The following is a 17,571-nucleotide window of genomic DNA, read 5'->3' as shown; positions in this document are numbered from 1 at the left end:
GGCGTGGTGCTGAAGGAGAGTGAACAAGGGGAGGGTCCCATTTGGGTGAGCTTTGATGGGGAACTTGGGCTGGTAGGGTGTTTCTGAGCACCAGACCAGCATTTTTGACTGTTAAATATCAAATATGGTCCAGTAACTAAAAAGATACCTGGCTCTGCAGGTGCCCTAGCACCCTGTTCCAGCCACCATGACTGTGTCCATTTTGACTTGATGTAGCCTGGCCTTGTGGGTTGTTAAATATGTTGAACGAAAGCCAGGCCTGGCTAGATGTGAAGACAGCGGTGGATGCATTTTCAGACCAGGAGAAATGTGGAGAACATCTTTATCCAGCATCTATGAAACATTTTGTTCTACCCTAGCCTGTGTGCCAGGCACCGTGCCAGACGCTGACAGTATGGAGTCGAATGAGAAGACACTGGATGTCAGAGGTCTGCAACAACAATGTCCATTAGAAACCCACTGTGAGCTACCAATGTGGACCATATACAGAATTTACATTTTTATAATGGCCAGTTAAAAGTAAAAAGAGGGGCACCTGGGTGACTCAGTCGGTTGAGCACCCGACTTCGGCTCAGGTCATGATCTCCGGTTCGTGAGTTCGGGCCCCGCGTTGGGCTCTGTGCTGTCGGCTCAGAGCCTGGAGCCTGCTTCAGATTCTGTGTCTCCCTCTCTCTCTGCCCTACCCTGTTCTTGCTTTGTCTCTCTCTCAAAAATAAATAAACATTAAAAAAATAAGAGTAAAAAGAAATGGAAGAAACTAATTTTAATCGTATATTTTATTTGATCTAAAATACTATCGTTTCATATGTAATCAGTGTAAAAATTATTGAGATGTTTTACATTTTCTTCCCACACTAAGTCTTCACAATACAAAGTGTATCTTACACCTTTAGTGCATCTCCATTCGCGCCAGCCACATCTCAGGTGCTCAGTAGCCACATGTGTTGGACAGCGTGGGCCTGGGGTATGAGACTCACATAAATCAAGGGTGGTAGTTCACAGTGACAGATCAAAGATACTATCCCTGTTTTATCTTGGTGAATAAAGGTGGGTGAGTGATGAAAAGCATATTAATCACGGGCAGGTATAGCTAACCCCACAGCTGCCATCCATCAAAGGTGCCTTATGGGCCTGGAGTTGTGCTCATTGCTCGACGTGTGTGACTTATGTTCCGAGGTGGCAGGGACTGGTTATCCCTGTTGTACACGTGAGGAAGCTGAGCTCTGGCAATGAGAGGCCACTTGCTCGAAATTAGGAAGTGATGGAGGCTACATTTGAACTCTGGTCCAGAGACCATACTCTTAAATCTCTGTCGGATATGCTGTATTCGTGTTTGAGGGGGATGGGCTCTGAGTTTTGAGCAATAGAAGCCACAGGAAGGACTCGTCACACAAAATGGATCCCCAGAGTTTGTCAGCAACGATCCTTGAGTTTATGTTGGTGCTGGGGTGCTGATGTAGACCTGTGTGACTGTCACTTGCACTCCTTACTTTGAGCTCCCGGTTTGGTGGAAACAGGTCTTCTCTCCTAGGAAAGAGAGAGGACTTTGGAGACTGGGGAGCAGGGTGGGCAGGGACAGTGAGGGAGGCAAGAAAAGGGCCCAGCCTTTTGAAAGGCCATTCTAAACTGCTTTTTTGGGCACGAGGCCTCTTTTCTCCTACTGCTGTGGACTCTGTTCCCCGAGGCTGTGGCCCTCTGTGGGAGCTGTGTGGCATCTTCCAGTGAGCTCAGCAACAGCCGTACTTACCCAGCACGTGAATCTTGCCTTTGCTCCGATCAAAAGTGGCATTGCTGGATGGGGGGAATGGGGGGAGCGATGCCGCAGTGGTTCCCTCTTTCATCCATGAGAGTCATTGTTCTGGACTTGTAATTACTCTCCTGGTTCAGGGTTCCCCATCTCAGGGGCAGGATGAATCTGGACCTCCTACCCAAGTATGGCAGGTACTGGAGATTCTCAGTTTGCTCACGTCCCCAGGTAGTGGCCTGGTGCCAGTCCCTGTCCCCTGGTGATGACTCATGAGGGTTCTAACCTCTCCACAACTCTCCTCTCTTGCTGCTGGACAGTGCCTGGTATGTAAAAGACACTCAGTAAGTGTCTGCTGGTTGAAGTAATGATCCTAGCCAGCATTCACCAAGCTCTTATCGTGTATAAAGGCCCTGCTCTAAGTGCTTTTCTTGTAATTTCTCATTTAAGCCTCAGAATGACTTGATGGGGTAGGTACTGTTATCATCCCCCTTTCCCTGATAGGTCCTGAGAAGTTCATGTCCTAAAGCTGGAGTGTCAAAGTCAGGATTCAAAGCCAAGCCATTGGCTCCAGAGTCCAGGCTCTTGTTTAAGAGCGGTCTGTGCGGTCTCTTGTGGATGGACAGATGGATGAACGGGGTGGGCAAACAGGACCATACAGACTAGTTCCAACCTCTCCACTCCACGTGTGGTCTCTGTTCTCCTGTTCTGGGACAGCCCTTCATCAGGTCTCAGGCCCCTTCGTGCCTGGAGGCTTGAACACCTCTCTGGGCATGAGATTTTTCTATGATTCTGGAACCTGCGCTTCCCCTTTCTCTAACAAACGCTACCTGGATATTCAATATTGTTAAGGAATTCTTATTTTTTTTTAATGTGATAATGATACTGTGGTTCTGCTTAAGAAAAAAGGCCTGATCTTTAAGCATACATTCTGAAATACCTGTGAACTGTTAAGGTGTTCATGATTTGGTTCAAAATAATATGGGCAGGCCGAGAGTAGAGGGAGACTGTGTGTATGGGTGAATGAAGAGATGAAGTGAGATTGGCCACCAGTTAATAACTGTTGAAGCCGACCGATGGGGGATTATTATATTCTCTTTTCACCTTTGTATGTTTGAAATGTCTCATCCTGAAAAGTAAGAAATAAGGACAACGAAAGTCAGAATTTGTGTATTTTGAGCTCAAGTGTAGGTGTGGGGAGTTCCCTGCCCCTGCCCAGTCCACTTGTATGATAAAAACAGGGGTTTTTTGGTTTTCTTGTTGGTGTTTTCGTTACAGGAGTCAGTGGTTGGCCCAAGGCTTTGGAAACCCCTTAGGTAAAGCAATGTCCAGGAGCAGTGAGGACTCTGGAAGGTTCCAGCGGCCGCACGCTTCCCCGGCTGCTCTGAGCGCCGGCTGCAGTGGCGTCGGCTCTGTGAGTCAGTTTTCAGAGGTCCTGCTTCCCTGAGAAATGTCTCCCTGCAGCACCTTGACCGTGGGGCCCCTCCCACATTTTTTCCAAAGACATGTTTCAACAGGAGGCATCAGATCCTCCCCCAATCCTCCCCTCAGGACAAACCTGCACCCAATCCTTCCTTTGATGGGTCTCTGTTAAAGCCCCACATGGAACCAGAATCCGGCATTTGGTTTGCCTCTAGCACTGCAGTGGGAGGCAGGGAAGGTGCCCCCTTTCAGTTCTGACTTTTGCCAACAGAAGGAAAGGGGCAAGATGCAGCTTGTGACAGACAGACGGCGCCTGGGACCTGATGGTATTCCTCTTCAAGCCTACGGTTAGAACTCCTTCATGACACAAGAGTAGAGAGGCCCCTGTCGCATTTGTTCTTTTGGGGACTCTCACTTAGCCTGAATCCTTGTGTGGAAATGGCAGGAAAAGGGGACACCCTTGTTTGGGGGTTTCTGCTTGGTGTTTGCCTCCCAGGTGGGTAGAGATGGTTGCTGTGAACCTGCTCTGGCTCTGATCCTGCTAGAGGCTGGCATGTTCCAGCTCAGGATGAGTTCTTTTCTCCGGTGCCCCGTGTTCTACACCACATGCTTGGTTTGTGGGCAGGGGAGGCAGGAGAGCCCCTGCCTCAAACCCCTGCCCCCAGCATTCTCTTCGGTTCTGCCCTTTCTTTTTCTTTCAAAGGCTCTGAGGTGAGCCCAGTGTGGAGAAACCACTAGGAGCACTGTCACAACTTAGCTTGATTTTCCCGTGTTTCCAGTGTAGACCAGCACGTGTGGATCTGAGGGTGCCAAACCCCAAATAGTGACTCTACATCTGATTTTTCAGCTTACTCATTCAGCAGGTGTTCACTGAGCTGAGCAGTCCTCCAGGAACTGGGAATGTGGCAGTGAGCAAGACAGACAAGCTTCTCCCCTCCTCGGGCTGTCCTTCAAGTGGGGGGTTCGGACAGTAAACAAGAGGGTAGTAAGTGCTAAGCAGAAGAAATTAAGCAGGGAAGGGGGATATGAAGTATTAGGTTGGTAGAAGGTGTTGTGTTGAGGTTTTAGATGGGAGGGCCAGAGAGAGCCTCCCTAGGAGGTGACTTGAGTACAGGCCTGAAGGAGGTGAGGCAGTGTCAGCAGTGGGGGTGTCAAGGCAGAGGGAGCAGCCAGTGCAAAGGCCCTGAGACATGGGCCTGGTAAGATTGAGGAGCTCACAAGGAGGCCCGTGTGGCCAGAGCAGGAGATGAGGGCAGAGAAGTGACAGGCTTGCTGATCTTGTAGGATCTGGTACAAGTGTGTCTTTTCTCTGAGATGGGGAGATATTGCAGGGTTGATTGATTTATTAAATTTCATTAAATTTTGAAAAGTGGCCACATGTGCATGAAACCGAAGGCGCAAAAGTAAGACAGTCACCTCCCTTGCTCAGAGGCCACCACCATTCCAGTTTCTTGCTGATGACCAACTTCTTGACACCGCATTATTGGAGTGAGTTCCCTGGCTTGTATTAGGTTGAGCCATATGAAATTACCTTTTTGCCGTCCAAGAATGTGTGAATATTGGCAATTTTATGAGGTTCGGTGTAATAGCTTCCTTTGCACAGGCTGAGAAATCCGACCAGTGCTTTCCTGCTGCCGGGGTTAGTGGTCGGAGGCCAAGACTCCCCTCCCCCTTTCTGTATCCCACACTGCTCTTTCAGTGACCGGCCCAACAGTGTCAGCAGTGCCGGCGAATGCAGAACCCCGGCCCCACCCACACCCCCTACCCAGTCTTGCTATTAAGCCTGATTAGAGGCTGCCTCTTCCTGCTGGGACCTTACCTGGGGGTGGCGTTTGTCATTCTTTGGCTTTCTGCATCTTGGTGCCACCAGTTTTGAAATCACAGATAACCCCCAGAGGGAAGGGCAGCCCTGAACTCTTGCCAGATGTTTGGCATGACTCACGTGGTGGGGGTGCTCTCTGGGGCCGGGCAGAGCTTGTGGGCATTCTGGATCAGTAACTGGGCAGAGTAGCTGGCAGAGTGTCCGTGGGGTATCTGCTGGGGCTGCGGAGGTTCAGGCTGCGGGAGGAGGTCTGAGGAGTGATGGAGAAAGGCCTCAGCCCCTCCTGTGTGTCGCATCCCTGCACTGACCGGGACAGTCTCACGTCTCTAGAAGCCCCAGGGCCCTGGGCTGGGTTCTGGGTGTAGTAACATAAAGGTAAAGGAGTTCTGGATCCAGCTTTGGAGGAGCTCCGTTAGGAAGTCGTGTCAGTTGGTATGCCTTTGGTTGCAAACAATAGTAATAGCAACAAAAGCAGCACCGAATAGGTAATTTATATAATGTCTACCCTGTGCTAGGCACTGTGCTAGGTAGGCACATCCCACAGAGTGACTCATCCAGACCTCCCAACAATCCTGTAAGAGAAGTATTCATTTTATTCCTCTTTTGCAGATGAGGCAGCTAAATTTAAATAACTTGCCCAAGGTCACAAAGCTAGAGAATGGTAGTGACAAGATTTGGACCCAAGGACTCTTGACTCCAGAGGCCTTGCTCTGAAATGACTTGTGTGCTTCTGCAGTGATTCTCAAACCTTAGCAGACAGCAGAATCCCCTGGAATGCTTGTTAAATTACCGATTGCCAGGCCCCACCAAGAGTTTCCGATTCAGTAGGTCTGGCTTGAGAATCTGCATTTTTAACAAGTACTCAGGTGCTACTAGGTGCTCCTGGGCCTGAGAGGACATCTGGAGTACCACTGATCTATTGCAGTAGGAAACCCAGATGAAATTGGCCTGAAGTCAGATTTATGATCTCATGCAACAAAGAAGCCCATAGGTTGGCGCCACCTTAGTTGATTGACTAAGCACTTCCACAGTGCCTGTAAGCAAGCCCTCTGTTGTGTCACTCTGCCATCCTTGGTTTGTCGCCTGTGTCCTCAGACTCTCCTCATGGCCACAAGATGACTGCCACAGCTCCAGCTGTCACATCCCGACAAGGCTGCATCTAGTAGTAGAAAGAGGGCATCTATTTATCACTCACTGTTTATCTCCAACAAGTGAGGAAACTTTTCCTAGATACTCTGCCTCTCAGATTCCCCTCATATCTCATTGGCCAGCACTGTGGCACGTGACCACACCTGGGCAAATCACAGGTAAGAGCCGATCATAATGTAGTCTCAGGGCTGAGGCTGGAACTGTCCTTACCTGAAGCACATGACTGCTGGGAAGAGAGTGGCTACAGGAATAAAATTGGAGTACTGTTTTTTGTTTTTATGTGTTTTTTTTTGTTTTTTGTTTTTGTTTTTGTTTTTTTTTTTTTGAGTACTGTTTAGGAAAGGACTTGGAGAAAGGGATGGAATTGGTAGGCAAACACCTGGGTCTGCTGCAGAAGTTAGTAAAACAAAGTGGAAGCATTGCACTCATACATTTTCATGTCATTGTACTGACCCGCTTTGTTTTGTAGTTACCTGAATCAGGACATCACTTTTGTTCTCTACTAATGTCCACCTTCGAGAAGATGTACGCAGAGTCCCTGTGCTGTAGGAGCTGTCGGTCTTATCGAGAAACCCAATATTTTTTTTGAAAATAGAGGCAAACCCAAGCTGAGTGATGAGGCAGCAGTCTGAGGGGCAGTGTGCATGTGTTTGAGAGCATTTTCTCTGCTCAGAAACACTTGGCTCTCCCTCCTCTCTCTGCTCTTGACCAGTTGCTGTTCAAAGTGCTCCTCGCAGAGGCTCAGTTTCCCCTCCTGAGGACTGGCTCGGAAGGTGGTTGTATGGATGAAAGGAGAGGATGCAGGTCAGGTGCTTACCCCCGTTGCCGGCACGTGGTTGCTCACAAATATGATCTCTGCTATTAACACATGAGATTTATTAATTGAATAATTAAATTACTATTTAATGATCCTGCCCCCTCCTTCTAACAGCCTGTGAAAGTGACCATTCATTTTGCAGACTGACGTTTCCTGTGGATGCCGATTAGTCCCACTTACGGACAGACACAGTGTAAAGTTACTGCCCTGCCAGACTACAGAGGGACTGAGGAACGGAGCGTGGGCTTGAGCTGAGGTGGGGCTGGTAGTGATACTGACCTCCTAGGTAGTTGGGTGGATGCCGTGCATTAAAGTATGTAAAGCACTTAGAACGCTGCAGTCCTGGCCCCCAGTGAGCACTTAATACACACCGTATAGGTGGTCCTTGGACAGGTCAGGGGTTAGGGGCACTGACCCCCTGCACAGTTGAAAATCTGAGTATAACTTTTGACACCCCCAAAACTTAACTACTAATAGCCTACCATTGACCTGAAGCATTACTGAGAACATACACCTATTTTGTATATTGTATGTATTTTATATGGTATTCTTACAGTAAAGTAAGATGGAGAAAAGAAATGTTATTGAAAAAGTCATGAGAGGGGCGCCTGGGTGGCGCAGTCGGTTAAGCGTCCGACTTCAGCCAGGTCACGATCTCGCGGTCCGTGAGTTCGAGCCCTGCATCGGGCTCTGGGCTGATGGCTCAGAGCCTGGAGCCTGTTTCTGATTCTGTGTCTCCCTCTCTCTCTGCCCCTCCCCTGTTCATGCTCTGTCTCTCTCTGTCCCAAAAATAAATAAACGTTGAAAAAGTCATGAGGAAGAGAAAATACATTTATAGTACTGTACCATAAGAACTACATAAATGGAGCTGCACAGTTCAAACCCATGTTCAAGGGTCAGTGGTATTTTTTTGTGAGTGAAAAGGGCAGCAAGAATCTTTATTCTTCTTCCCTTCAGCTGCCCACAATTACCCCCTATTTTAAGGTATAAGCGAAATCTGATTGAATCTGAGGGCAGAATGTCATGACCATAGCTGATAGTTGTTGAGCATTTTTTGTGGGTTAGGCTAAGTGTTCCCCCATACAGAGCTCACCAACTCTCACACACATCCCATTTTACAGATGTGGCAACTGGGACCCAGTTGGGGCGGGGGGGGGGCAGTCTCTCATCTTGAAAGGGGATCTGGGTGTAGTGGTTAAGAACTGGAAACCCAGAGTCGCTGTGCTGGGATTACCTCTCTGCCCCACCACTTTCTTGCTATGTGATCTCCACGCTGTGACTTCTCTATTTTTGAACTTTCTCACTTGTGAAATAGCAATGATAATAGTACATCCTAGGAGGGTAGCTGTGTGGGCTAGGGGAAATAACTCCTAGGAAGTGCTTAGAAGGGTGCCTTGTGCAGAGTGAGCACCCAGACTCTGGTGGTTGTTAATATCAGGCAAAGCCATTCCGGGCTGTGCTTCCAAAGCTGGCCGGAGGGGCCCAGAGGCGGTGCTTAATCATTAAGCTACATTGCCTCTGCCTCTGCCTGAGTGAGCAGACCGGGAGTCCGCACCGGGAACGGAGCCCACCTTTGGATTGTGAGGTTGTGAATGAAGCGGGCAGGTGCCAGCCCAGGGCAGGGGAGGCGGTGGGCACGGATCCAGCCCTGGCTCAGTCAGTGAACAGGTGGCCCGTTCCTGGATCAGCAGTAACAGGCGAGCCGTCTTTGTTACCTTGGAGCTTTCTCTTAAGCCCATTCAGGTCCTCAGACCACGTGTCTGGTGAGTAAGGAGTCCTTTTTTTTTCCCTCCCCCAAAGGGACTGCTGGCGAAACAGTCCTCTTTGGGAGCACGCCTGTTTGCGCGGAGCTCCTCGTGGGGGAACTCCAGTGGCTGGCGTGTTCCCGCGGCTATTGAATAAGTCGCTGTTAGGAGCTGGCACGGCAGGTTCCCGTTTCCGCATTCCAGACACCCACAGTAGGCCGAGCGGGGGAGGCACCGGCCGGGGGCAGCCTGCAGAGCTCGGGCAGGTGGCCTTGCCGGGTCCCGGCCAGTCACCTGCCAGCTCTGTGATCAGGGCTGCGCTCAGGACGTCTCTTGGGTGAGTGATGTTTGCTAAGTTTCGTAGTAACTTGTAGAGGAGAGAAAGGTAATGATGTGTTTCTTCTTTTCGGGAATTAGACTGGTGGCTTTTTTGTTTTCTTTTCCTCCCCTCCTCTGGCATGAAGTGTTTACCTGTCTGCTCCTAACTGTGAAGAACGGTGGGCGGAGTGTCGAGGGAGTGAGAAGAAAATGGAGGATATTTTCTCCCCGGAGAAGGAACCAATTGGTGGCTGTTGAGCTCCTGTGGGATGCAAACTTCTGTGCCAGGGGCTGTGGGACATCCCGGCCTGGTACAGGGAAGCTGTGTGATCTCAGGCAGGTTCCTTTCCCTCTCTGGGCCTCAGTTTCCCCATCTGATGAAAGGGGAAGTAGGAGCAGTACCCACTCATCTTTCCAGTGAATCGTTATGTAAAGTGCTCACAGCCTGGGCAGGGAGTCGTCCTCAGTGTCAGCTAGCCCTGTGCCCCTGCCCCCCAAATTCCCTGGCCTTATCTTTGACTTCTCAACTGCTGGCCGCACTCCAGCTGCTCAGGCCTCCTTCTGTTCCTCCCTCAGGGCCTTTGCCCTGGCTGTTCCCTTGGCCTGGAACACTTCCCCCAGTCTCCCCAAGACTCCCCACCCCCTTTCAGGTCTCTGCTCAGATGTCACCCTCTCCGTGGGGCCTCTGTCCCTATTAAATAGCACTTTCTCCACCACTCTTAGTCCTTCACTGTGCTTTATTTTTCTTCATGGCATTTATTACTACTTGACATACTTGTTTATTATCTGCCCCTCCCCCCCACCTGTAGGCTCCATAAAAGGGCAGGGACTTCGGTCTTTATTCTTGTAGAGCAGTTCCTGGCATGTGGTAGGTGTGGGATAAATTATTTTATGAATAAATTTATGATATCAGGTGCAACATTGTCCGAGGATGGATGACTGTCCCCATTTGGGGTTTGAGTTAGAATGCCCCCAGACCTGCAGCTGTGGGGGAGGTGGCATTCCCACACCCTCCCTTTGATTCTCATCAGGCCTGCCTGAGGCATCAGGGCCTCTGGCTTCCTGTCCCTCATCCCCTGCAGTCTGGAGAATCCGGGCCCTGCCAGTGGCTCATCCGGGCAGCCGGGATTCATGTGTCCGGGATCAGACAGCCTTGGCCCTGGTGAGAGTTGAGGCTGCGTGCAGGTTAAATCGGGTGGGGAAAGCTTTGTCTAAGACACTGCCCGCACGTGCACACACCTGCGTGTATCTGGAGAGCCCACTTAATCGCCAGGTCCTGTTCAGTGTTTCTGCAGTAAGGTCAGGGAATGCCTTGGAAATCAGAATTAACTGGCCAGGCATGGTTTATTGGTCTTCCCTGCTTTAACAGGCAGTAATTCTCGTTCGGGGGCTGAACGCATTGAACGCATTGTAATTAAATGGCGAACTCAGAGAGTGTGTCGTGGCTGATCCCACCTCATCGTCAGTGCTCTGGCTCCTGGTGTCGGCAGTTGGTTCTGTAAAAGTGTCCTGGGCGGGGCTTCCCCAGGCTCTGTGGAGCGAGGTCAGTGGCCCTCTCGGATTTCTCCGGATGGGATGAGACACCGAGGCACCGAGGTGCTGATGGACTGCCGGCTGCATCATGCACTGCCACACCTTTGGGCCTGAATGTGCCAGGTGTCCAAGGAACTGCTCCTCTAGCAGTTAACTGTGCCCTTTGAGCCCCAGGGGCAGTGGTGCAGTTTCAGTGCCCTTCCTGAAAGACCGTGGCTCTTCATGCTCAAGTCCCAGCACTGCCCGCACTCTGGGCACAGTGCTTACCTTCTCCGGGCCTCTGTTTCCTGATCTGGAAAATGGGAATAATTAATAATTCCCACATTAGATGAGAAGTTCAGGTGAGATCAGGTGACCTAGTCAAGCACTGTATCTGGTGCATAGAGAGCACTCGCTACTTGGGGGGTGATGATCATGAATTAACTCCAAGCTCCTCTTCAATTTTTTTCTGTCCCTAGTTTGTGGACTTCTCTCAAGTCAAGGATGTCAGCATCCTCCCACAGTCCTTTACCCATAGTAACAATCGAGTACTTATGTACGTATCTTTCTACCTTTTCTCCCATGGTTATATAATCCTGTGGAGAGAAATAGAATCCTACAAGGGATAATATTACCTTCATTTTCTTGCATTTTGCTTTTTAAAAAATATTTTATTTTTGAGAGGCGGGGAGAGGGAGAGAGGGAGGGAGAGAATGCAACGGAGGGGCAGACACACACACACACACACACACACACACACACACACACACAGAATCCAAAGCAGGCTCCAGGGTCTTAGCTGTCAGCACAGGGCCGAGTGTGGGGCAGGAGCCCACGAACTGTAAGATCATGACCTGAGCCAAAGTTGGATGCTTAACCAACTGAGCCACCCAGGTGCCCTGCATTTGGTTTTTCTAACATGGCAAAATCATATAGATATGCCTCCAGATTCTCAGGTAGCACTCAGATTTGCTCTTTTTGATAGCAAAAGATGTGTGTAACACATGGTGACGTGGGTGTACCATAATTAATTTGGCTAGACCATCACTGATGTGCATTCCCTTTGTTTCTGTTTTTTTTTCAAATTATTATTTTTATTGATAGCCTTCTTTAATTAGTTTGCAGGCGTCCAACCTGCTTAGCCACCTTGTTAACTTAAGCTCTAAGCCTTTGAAAATGAATATGAAGTAGTATTAGTATAATGATACCTCTTGCCCAGATAGAAGATGTGTTTTCTGAGGGTTCTCACCAGGTCCAGCACAGTGTTGAACTTTCTACTTTAAATGCTTTTTAATTATAAAAGTAAGTAATAGATTCATCACCCTTAATACGGGTTAGTTGTGTTTAATGAGTACTCGTTAACAAAATAACAGAAGGTTCATATTTTTTTTCATTTTAAGGATCTTTGTTATCAATATGCAAGAGATTTTGTTGGGATCTTTGATCGATGGGCACATTTCCTTTTTAAGTGGCACTTTAATTATGGGATATATTTGGCTTTGTGAAACTTGTACAGTGGTGTGCCCAGATAGAGGTTTATTCTAGTTCTCTATTGCTACATAACAAGGCACCCTAAAACTTAAATGCCTTAAAATGACAGACTCTGCTTTACTGAGGCTCATGCGGATGGCTCTTCTCCTGGGCTTGACCGGAGTTTCTTACGCTGCAGCAGACAAAGGGTAGATGGAGCTGGAGCACTCAAGATATTTCGGCCACATTGTGCCTTGGAGATGGCTGGGCCCCTCTCTCTGTAGTCTCAGGATCTCTTCTTCCATGTGGCCTCGCCAGCCAGTAGCTGGACTTAAAACATGGCAGCTCAGGGCTTCTGATGAGCCTTCGTAAGGCATAGTCCAGAACTGGCCCAGCTCACTTTCAGCCTCATTCTGTTGGCTAAAGTGAGTCACAGGTCAGCCCAGATTCAGTGTGGGAGGGACAGTGGAAGACTTGAGTTCCGAGAGATGTGCCCACTGGGGGTCATCTCCAGAGACTACGATAGCCTTCGTTTTCTCACGTAAGGAGAGGTGCAGAGGTTAGCAGGGAAAGGTGGTGCTGCAGCTTACCATCTCTCCGGTGTCCCAGGCTCTTCTTTATCTGCACTGCTGCTGCCCTTAGCCTCGTAGCGAGAAGAAGGCTGTTCCACCTCCAGCCCCACATCCTTGTTACAGGCAGGAGGCAGCAAAACTCTTAAGGAAGGGAGACAGCACCTCTATTGTAGGACACCAAAGCCTTCCCTGAAATCTTTAGCTGACTTCTGCTTGTGTCACTTTGGCTAGAGAACTCCATGACGTGACCACCCCTGGCTACGGGGAAGTCATGGAAATGCAGTTTTTAAATTTGGACTTAACCACCACCCTAAATGAAGTGTCAGTATTGAAGAAGGGAGAATGGACACGAGAGGAGGCATCTAGAAGGGGTCTGTTCAGACAGCTAGAGAAGTGGTGAGGTGGCATCTTGTATTCGTTTATCATCTGTTCAGTAAGTACTTGGGATGAGCAGTGCACCAGGCTTCTTACAGAGGCTGCAAGTATGAGGGAAGGAAGCACAGCTGGGGGTTAAACTGACCAGGATCATTTGTAGGCCTTCACTAGATCATTGCTCAACTCATGGCTGTCCTCCATGTACATGTTAGAAGTTAGACTAGTGAGAATCATAATAACCAGTCTCATTAAGGGCTTCCCTCGTGTAGAGGAGCTGTGAACCAACCCATTCAGTCTTCACAGTGGCCCCATGAAGTAGGCACTGTGATCACCCTTCCTTTTCTGATACAGAAACAGAGGCACAGAGAAGTTAAATAACCTACCTGCCTACTTACCGCAGCCAGGAAGTAGTGCAGTCGACGCGTGATCTCTGGTGGTCTGGCTCCGGAGTCCGTGAACCACTGCGCTGTATTGTGTGAGTTCGTTATAGGTAACATTTCTTGTTGAAATGAATATTTAAGTGATGGCAGAACAAAACATGAAGCAGAAACCACCTACTACTTCATCCCCTCCGCTCCTACCTCCTGCCTCATTGGTCCCATATGTCAGTAACTTGGTGTACATGCTCCCTCACCTCTTTCTAAATATATTCCATTTTTTTAAAGATGGCCTTTGGGCATGCAAAATCAGATTAATCGGAATCCTTGGTGCATGAAACACTGGTGTTTTGGGCTCATGCAAAATTGTCTGTTATAATTAACAGTAGGCTATTAGGACATTTTAATGTCCAAGGAATTTAATGCCCAGGAATTAGGACATTTTAATAACACATGAACCTGTGTGGTACTTCCCATTCCATACCCTGCCTCCTGTCCCAGAGGTGACCACCATCTTGAGTTTTTTATTTATCATTCTTTGTCTTAAAAAGAACTATTTTTGAACTTTATGCAAATGATACTGTACTGTGTATAGTTTGGTGGGACTTGCATTTTTCCCATAGTATTGTGCATCTAAGAGTGATCCAGACTATTTTTGTATAGCTGTAGTTCATTCTGGTTTTTTTGCTGCTATATAATATTCCACTGGCTGAATGTACCACATTTTTATGTTAGTCATTTGCATGCCAATGAACATTTCATTAGTTTCTAGATTTTTTGCGATTCATGGGCTACTGTGAATGTTGTTACACGTTTCCTAGCATGTATTGACATGAATTTCTTTTGGGTGTTACTAGGCACGAGATTGGCGGGTCGTAGGATGTGAGCATCTTTGACTTCGCCAAATACTGTCAGACTGGTCTCTGAACGTTGCCACCAAGGGCTTGGTTTGGTAAAACTTTTTTATTTTTTGCCAGATATGAAATGAAATCTCATTGTGGTTTTGATTATACTCCTCTGAAGACTGATAAGGCAGAATATCTTTTATCTTTCTTCTTCTGGATAAAACTTGCTCATCACTTTGCGGCATTTTAGTATTGATTTGTAGGTGTTCTTTTTTTTTTTTTTTTTTTTCCCAGAGAGAGAGCTTGCATGAGCAGGGGAGGGACAGAGGGAGGGGGAGAGAGAGAGAGAATGAGAGAGAGAATCTTAAGCAGGTTCCATGCCCAGCGCAGAGCCCAACACAGGGGGGCTCGATCTCACAACCCTGAGATCATGAACTGAGCAGAAATCATGAGTTGAACGCTGAACTGACTAAGCCACCCTGGTGCCCCTGTAGGTGTTCCTTATATACGCTCGACCCTTAAACAGTGTGGGAGTTAAGGGCACATACCTACCCACATAGTTGAAAATCTGTATATAACTTTTGACTCCCTAGAAGCTTAACTACTAATTGTACTGTTGACCAGAAGCTTTACTGATAGTGTCAACAATTAACATGTATTTTGTATGTTATACATATTATGTACTATATCCTTAAAGTAAACTGGAGAAAAGAAAATGTTTTTGAGAAAATCATAAGGAAGAGAAAATACATTTATAATACTGTATGAACTATGTAAATGGACCTGCATAGTTCAGACCTGTGTTGTTTAAGAGTCAGCTGTGCTCTGGTTACTAATCCCGAGGCAGCAGCCTATTTAACCTAATTGGAAATGTGGTTCGCATGTCATTATTTCCTTGGTTGTTCCCACCCGTTTACCCTCTCCCCAGCTCCATGATAGCTCTTTGTGTATCTGCAAGCTCACAGTGATTCTTCTTTGGAATAGTTCTCAATTTATGGACGTTTTTATACATTTGTATAGATATAGGACTTGTTCCACTCACTCTGAATGGTCTTTTGATCCCAAGTGTATCAGGATTAGGTTCAATTGCATATAATAGAAAACCATATATAAAACAGAATACAATGGTCTAAGCAAGATAGAAGTTTCTTTCTCTATTACATAAAGGAGCCCAGTGATATAAGCAGGCCAGGGCTACATTCTTATTTTGGACGCAGGCTCCTTCTTCCTCTTGGATCTATCATCCTTGTCCTGCCACCTCATGATTCAATATGGCTGCTCAAGCTCCAGCCATTGCATCCCAGCCAGCAGGAAGGAAGGAATGAAGATGGGCACCCCTGTCTTTTTAAAAAGACTTAATGGAGGGGTGCCTGGATGGCTCAGTCAGTTAAGTGTCTGACTCTTGATTTCGGTTCAGGTTATCATCTCACAGTTTGTGAGTTCAAGCCCCGCATAAGGCTCTGCACTGACAGTGTGGAGCCTGCTTAGGATTCTGTCTCCCTCTCTTTCTGCCCCTCCCCCCACTTGCTCTCTCTGTCTCTCTCTCAAAAATAAATAAACTTAAAAAAAAAAAAAAAGACCTAATGGAAGTTGCACACGATAATTCTACTTATATAGATTCTTGCTCAGAACTTAGGGTACAATACATAGTTGCAAGGAGTCTGGGAAATGTAGTCTTTATTTCACATGCCCTTGTCCTTAGCTAAACATGAGATTCTGGGGGCACCTGGCCTGGCTCAGTCAGTGGAACATGGCACTCTTGATCTCAGGGTTGTGAGTTCAAGCCCCACGTTGGATGTAGGCATTACTTAAAAATAAAATCTTTAAAGATCAGATTCTGCTAAGTTAAAAGGGGAGACTAAACATTGGATCAGGCAGCCAGAGGCTTTACTAGTTCTGAAGTGTTCCTTAAAAATGGCTCTTTTTTTTTTTTTTTTTTTTTTTTTAACGTTTATTTTTGAGAGAGCACAAGTTGGGGAGGGGCAGAGAGAGCGGGAGACAGAATCTGAAGCAGGCTCCAGGCCCCAAACTGTCAGCACAGAGCCGGACGCAGGGCTTCAACCCACGAACTGCAAGATCATGACCTGAGTTGAAATTGGTGCTTAACCAACTGATCCACCCAGGTGCCCCTCCCTAAAAATGGCTCTTAAAGGAGCTGCCAGGCACTAGGATGGTACCTGAAGGTCATGTCGCTTTGGTTCTTTGATTTATTACACAAATATTAATCGAGCACCTGGTTTGTACAGATGCTGTTTTGGGAGCTGGGACGACTGTAGTGAACAAAACAAATGAAATTTGCACCCTCATGGAGCTTATATTATAAAAGGGAAGACAGATAGTAAAGAAAGACATATATAGTAAGTCCAAAAGAGATAATCGGTGTGAAAAAAAATGAAGGTGGGTACATGCAATGAGAATAAGTAGCATGTGATGCTATTAAATCTCCCCCCAATTTTTTTATTTAAAAAAAATTTTTTTTTTTAACGTTTTATTTATCTTTGAGACAGGGAGAGACAGAGCATGAACGGGGGAGGGGTCAGAGAGAGGGAGACGCAGAATCTGAAACAGGCTCCAGGCTCTGAGCTGTCAGCACAGAGCCCGACGCGGGGCTCGAACTCACGGACCGTGAGATCATGACCTGAGCCGAAGTCGGCCGCTTAACCGACTGAGCCACCCAGGCGCCCCACCCCCCCAATTTTTTTAATGTTTATTTATTTTTGAGAGACAGGGCAAGCGGGAGAGGGGCAGAGAGAGGGAGTCACAGAATCTGAAGCAGGCTCCAGGCTCTGAGCTGTCAGCACAGAGCTCGATGTGGGGCTCGAACCTATGAAGCATGAGATCATGACCTGAGCAGAAATCAAGAGTTGGATACTCAACTGAGCCACCCAGGTGCCCCTTTTCAAAACATGTTTTAAGGTTATTTAAGTAATCTCTACACATGCTCCTCCTACTGAGCCAGCCAAGTGCCCCTATTTAATTAAATTTTGAAGACTTTTGGTGCTGTTTGAGAGAGTGGGGTTAGGGAAGGCCTCTTTCAGAAGATGACATTGGAGCAGAGGTGAAGAGAGGGAGTCGCAGAGCCATGTGGGTATCTGGGGGAAGAGCATTTGGGTGAAATAAGGGCCCGTGAGGTTCTGAGGTGAGAAGGTGCCTGGCATGCTTGAGGAACTTCAGAGTGCCTGCAGGGCTGGAGAGTGGGGAGGGAGGGAGAGATGGGGCGGTGGCCGGGGGCGGGGGGGAATGAGAGGGGTGATGGGGGCCGATTGTGTGGGGCCTTGGGGCCACAGTGAGGACTTTGGCTTTACCCAGCCTGACACGGAGCTGCAGGAGGAAGATGTCATCTGATCATTAGCCCTTGGCGGTGAAAGTAATCACGAGCTGCTTTCTCAGCCACCCTCTCGGT

The 17,571-nt window shown here is 47.9% G+C and overlaps 1 protein-coding gene across 7 annotated transcripts in view; it reads left to right on the top strand.

Annotated features, from left to right (window-relative positions):
- SIPA1L3 (signal induced proliferation associated 1 like 3) overlaps positions 1–17,571 on the top strand; it is a 239,418-nt gene that overhangs the window by 5,912 nt on the left and 215,935 nt on the right. For 2 of the 7 annotated variants that reach the window (XM_023245057.2, XM_045046369.1), the window contains exon 1: positions 8,767–9,036. The exons of the other annotated variants lie outside the window; for them this stretch is intronic. The gene's annotated coding sequence lies outside the window, so the exon portion shown is untranslated. Of the gene's footprint in view, positions 1–8,766; positions 9,037–17,571 lie in introns of those variants that run through there. 7 annotated transcript variants of the gene reach the window in all.

Source organism: Felis catus, chromosome E2 (assembly GCF_018350175.1).
Source record: "Felis catus isolate Fca126 chromosome E2, F.catus_Fca126_mat1.0, whole genome shotgun sequence".
In the NCBI taxonomy this organism is placed as follows: domain Eukaryota; kingdom Metazoa; phylum Chordata; class Mammalia; order Carnivora; family Felidae; genus Felis; species Felis catus.
This window is presented reverse-complemented; position numbering and strand designations above follow the sequence as displayed.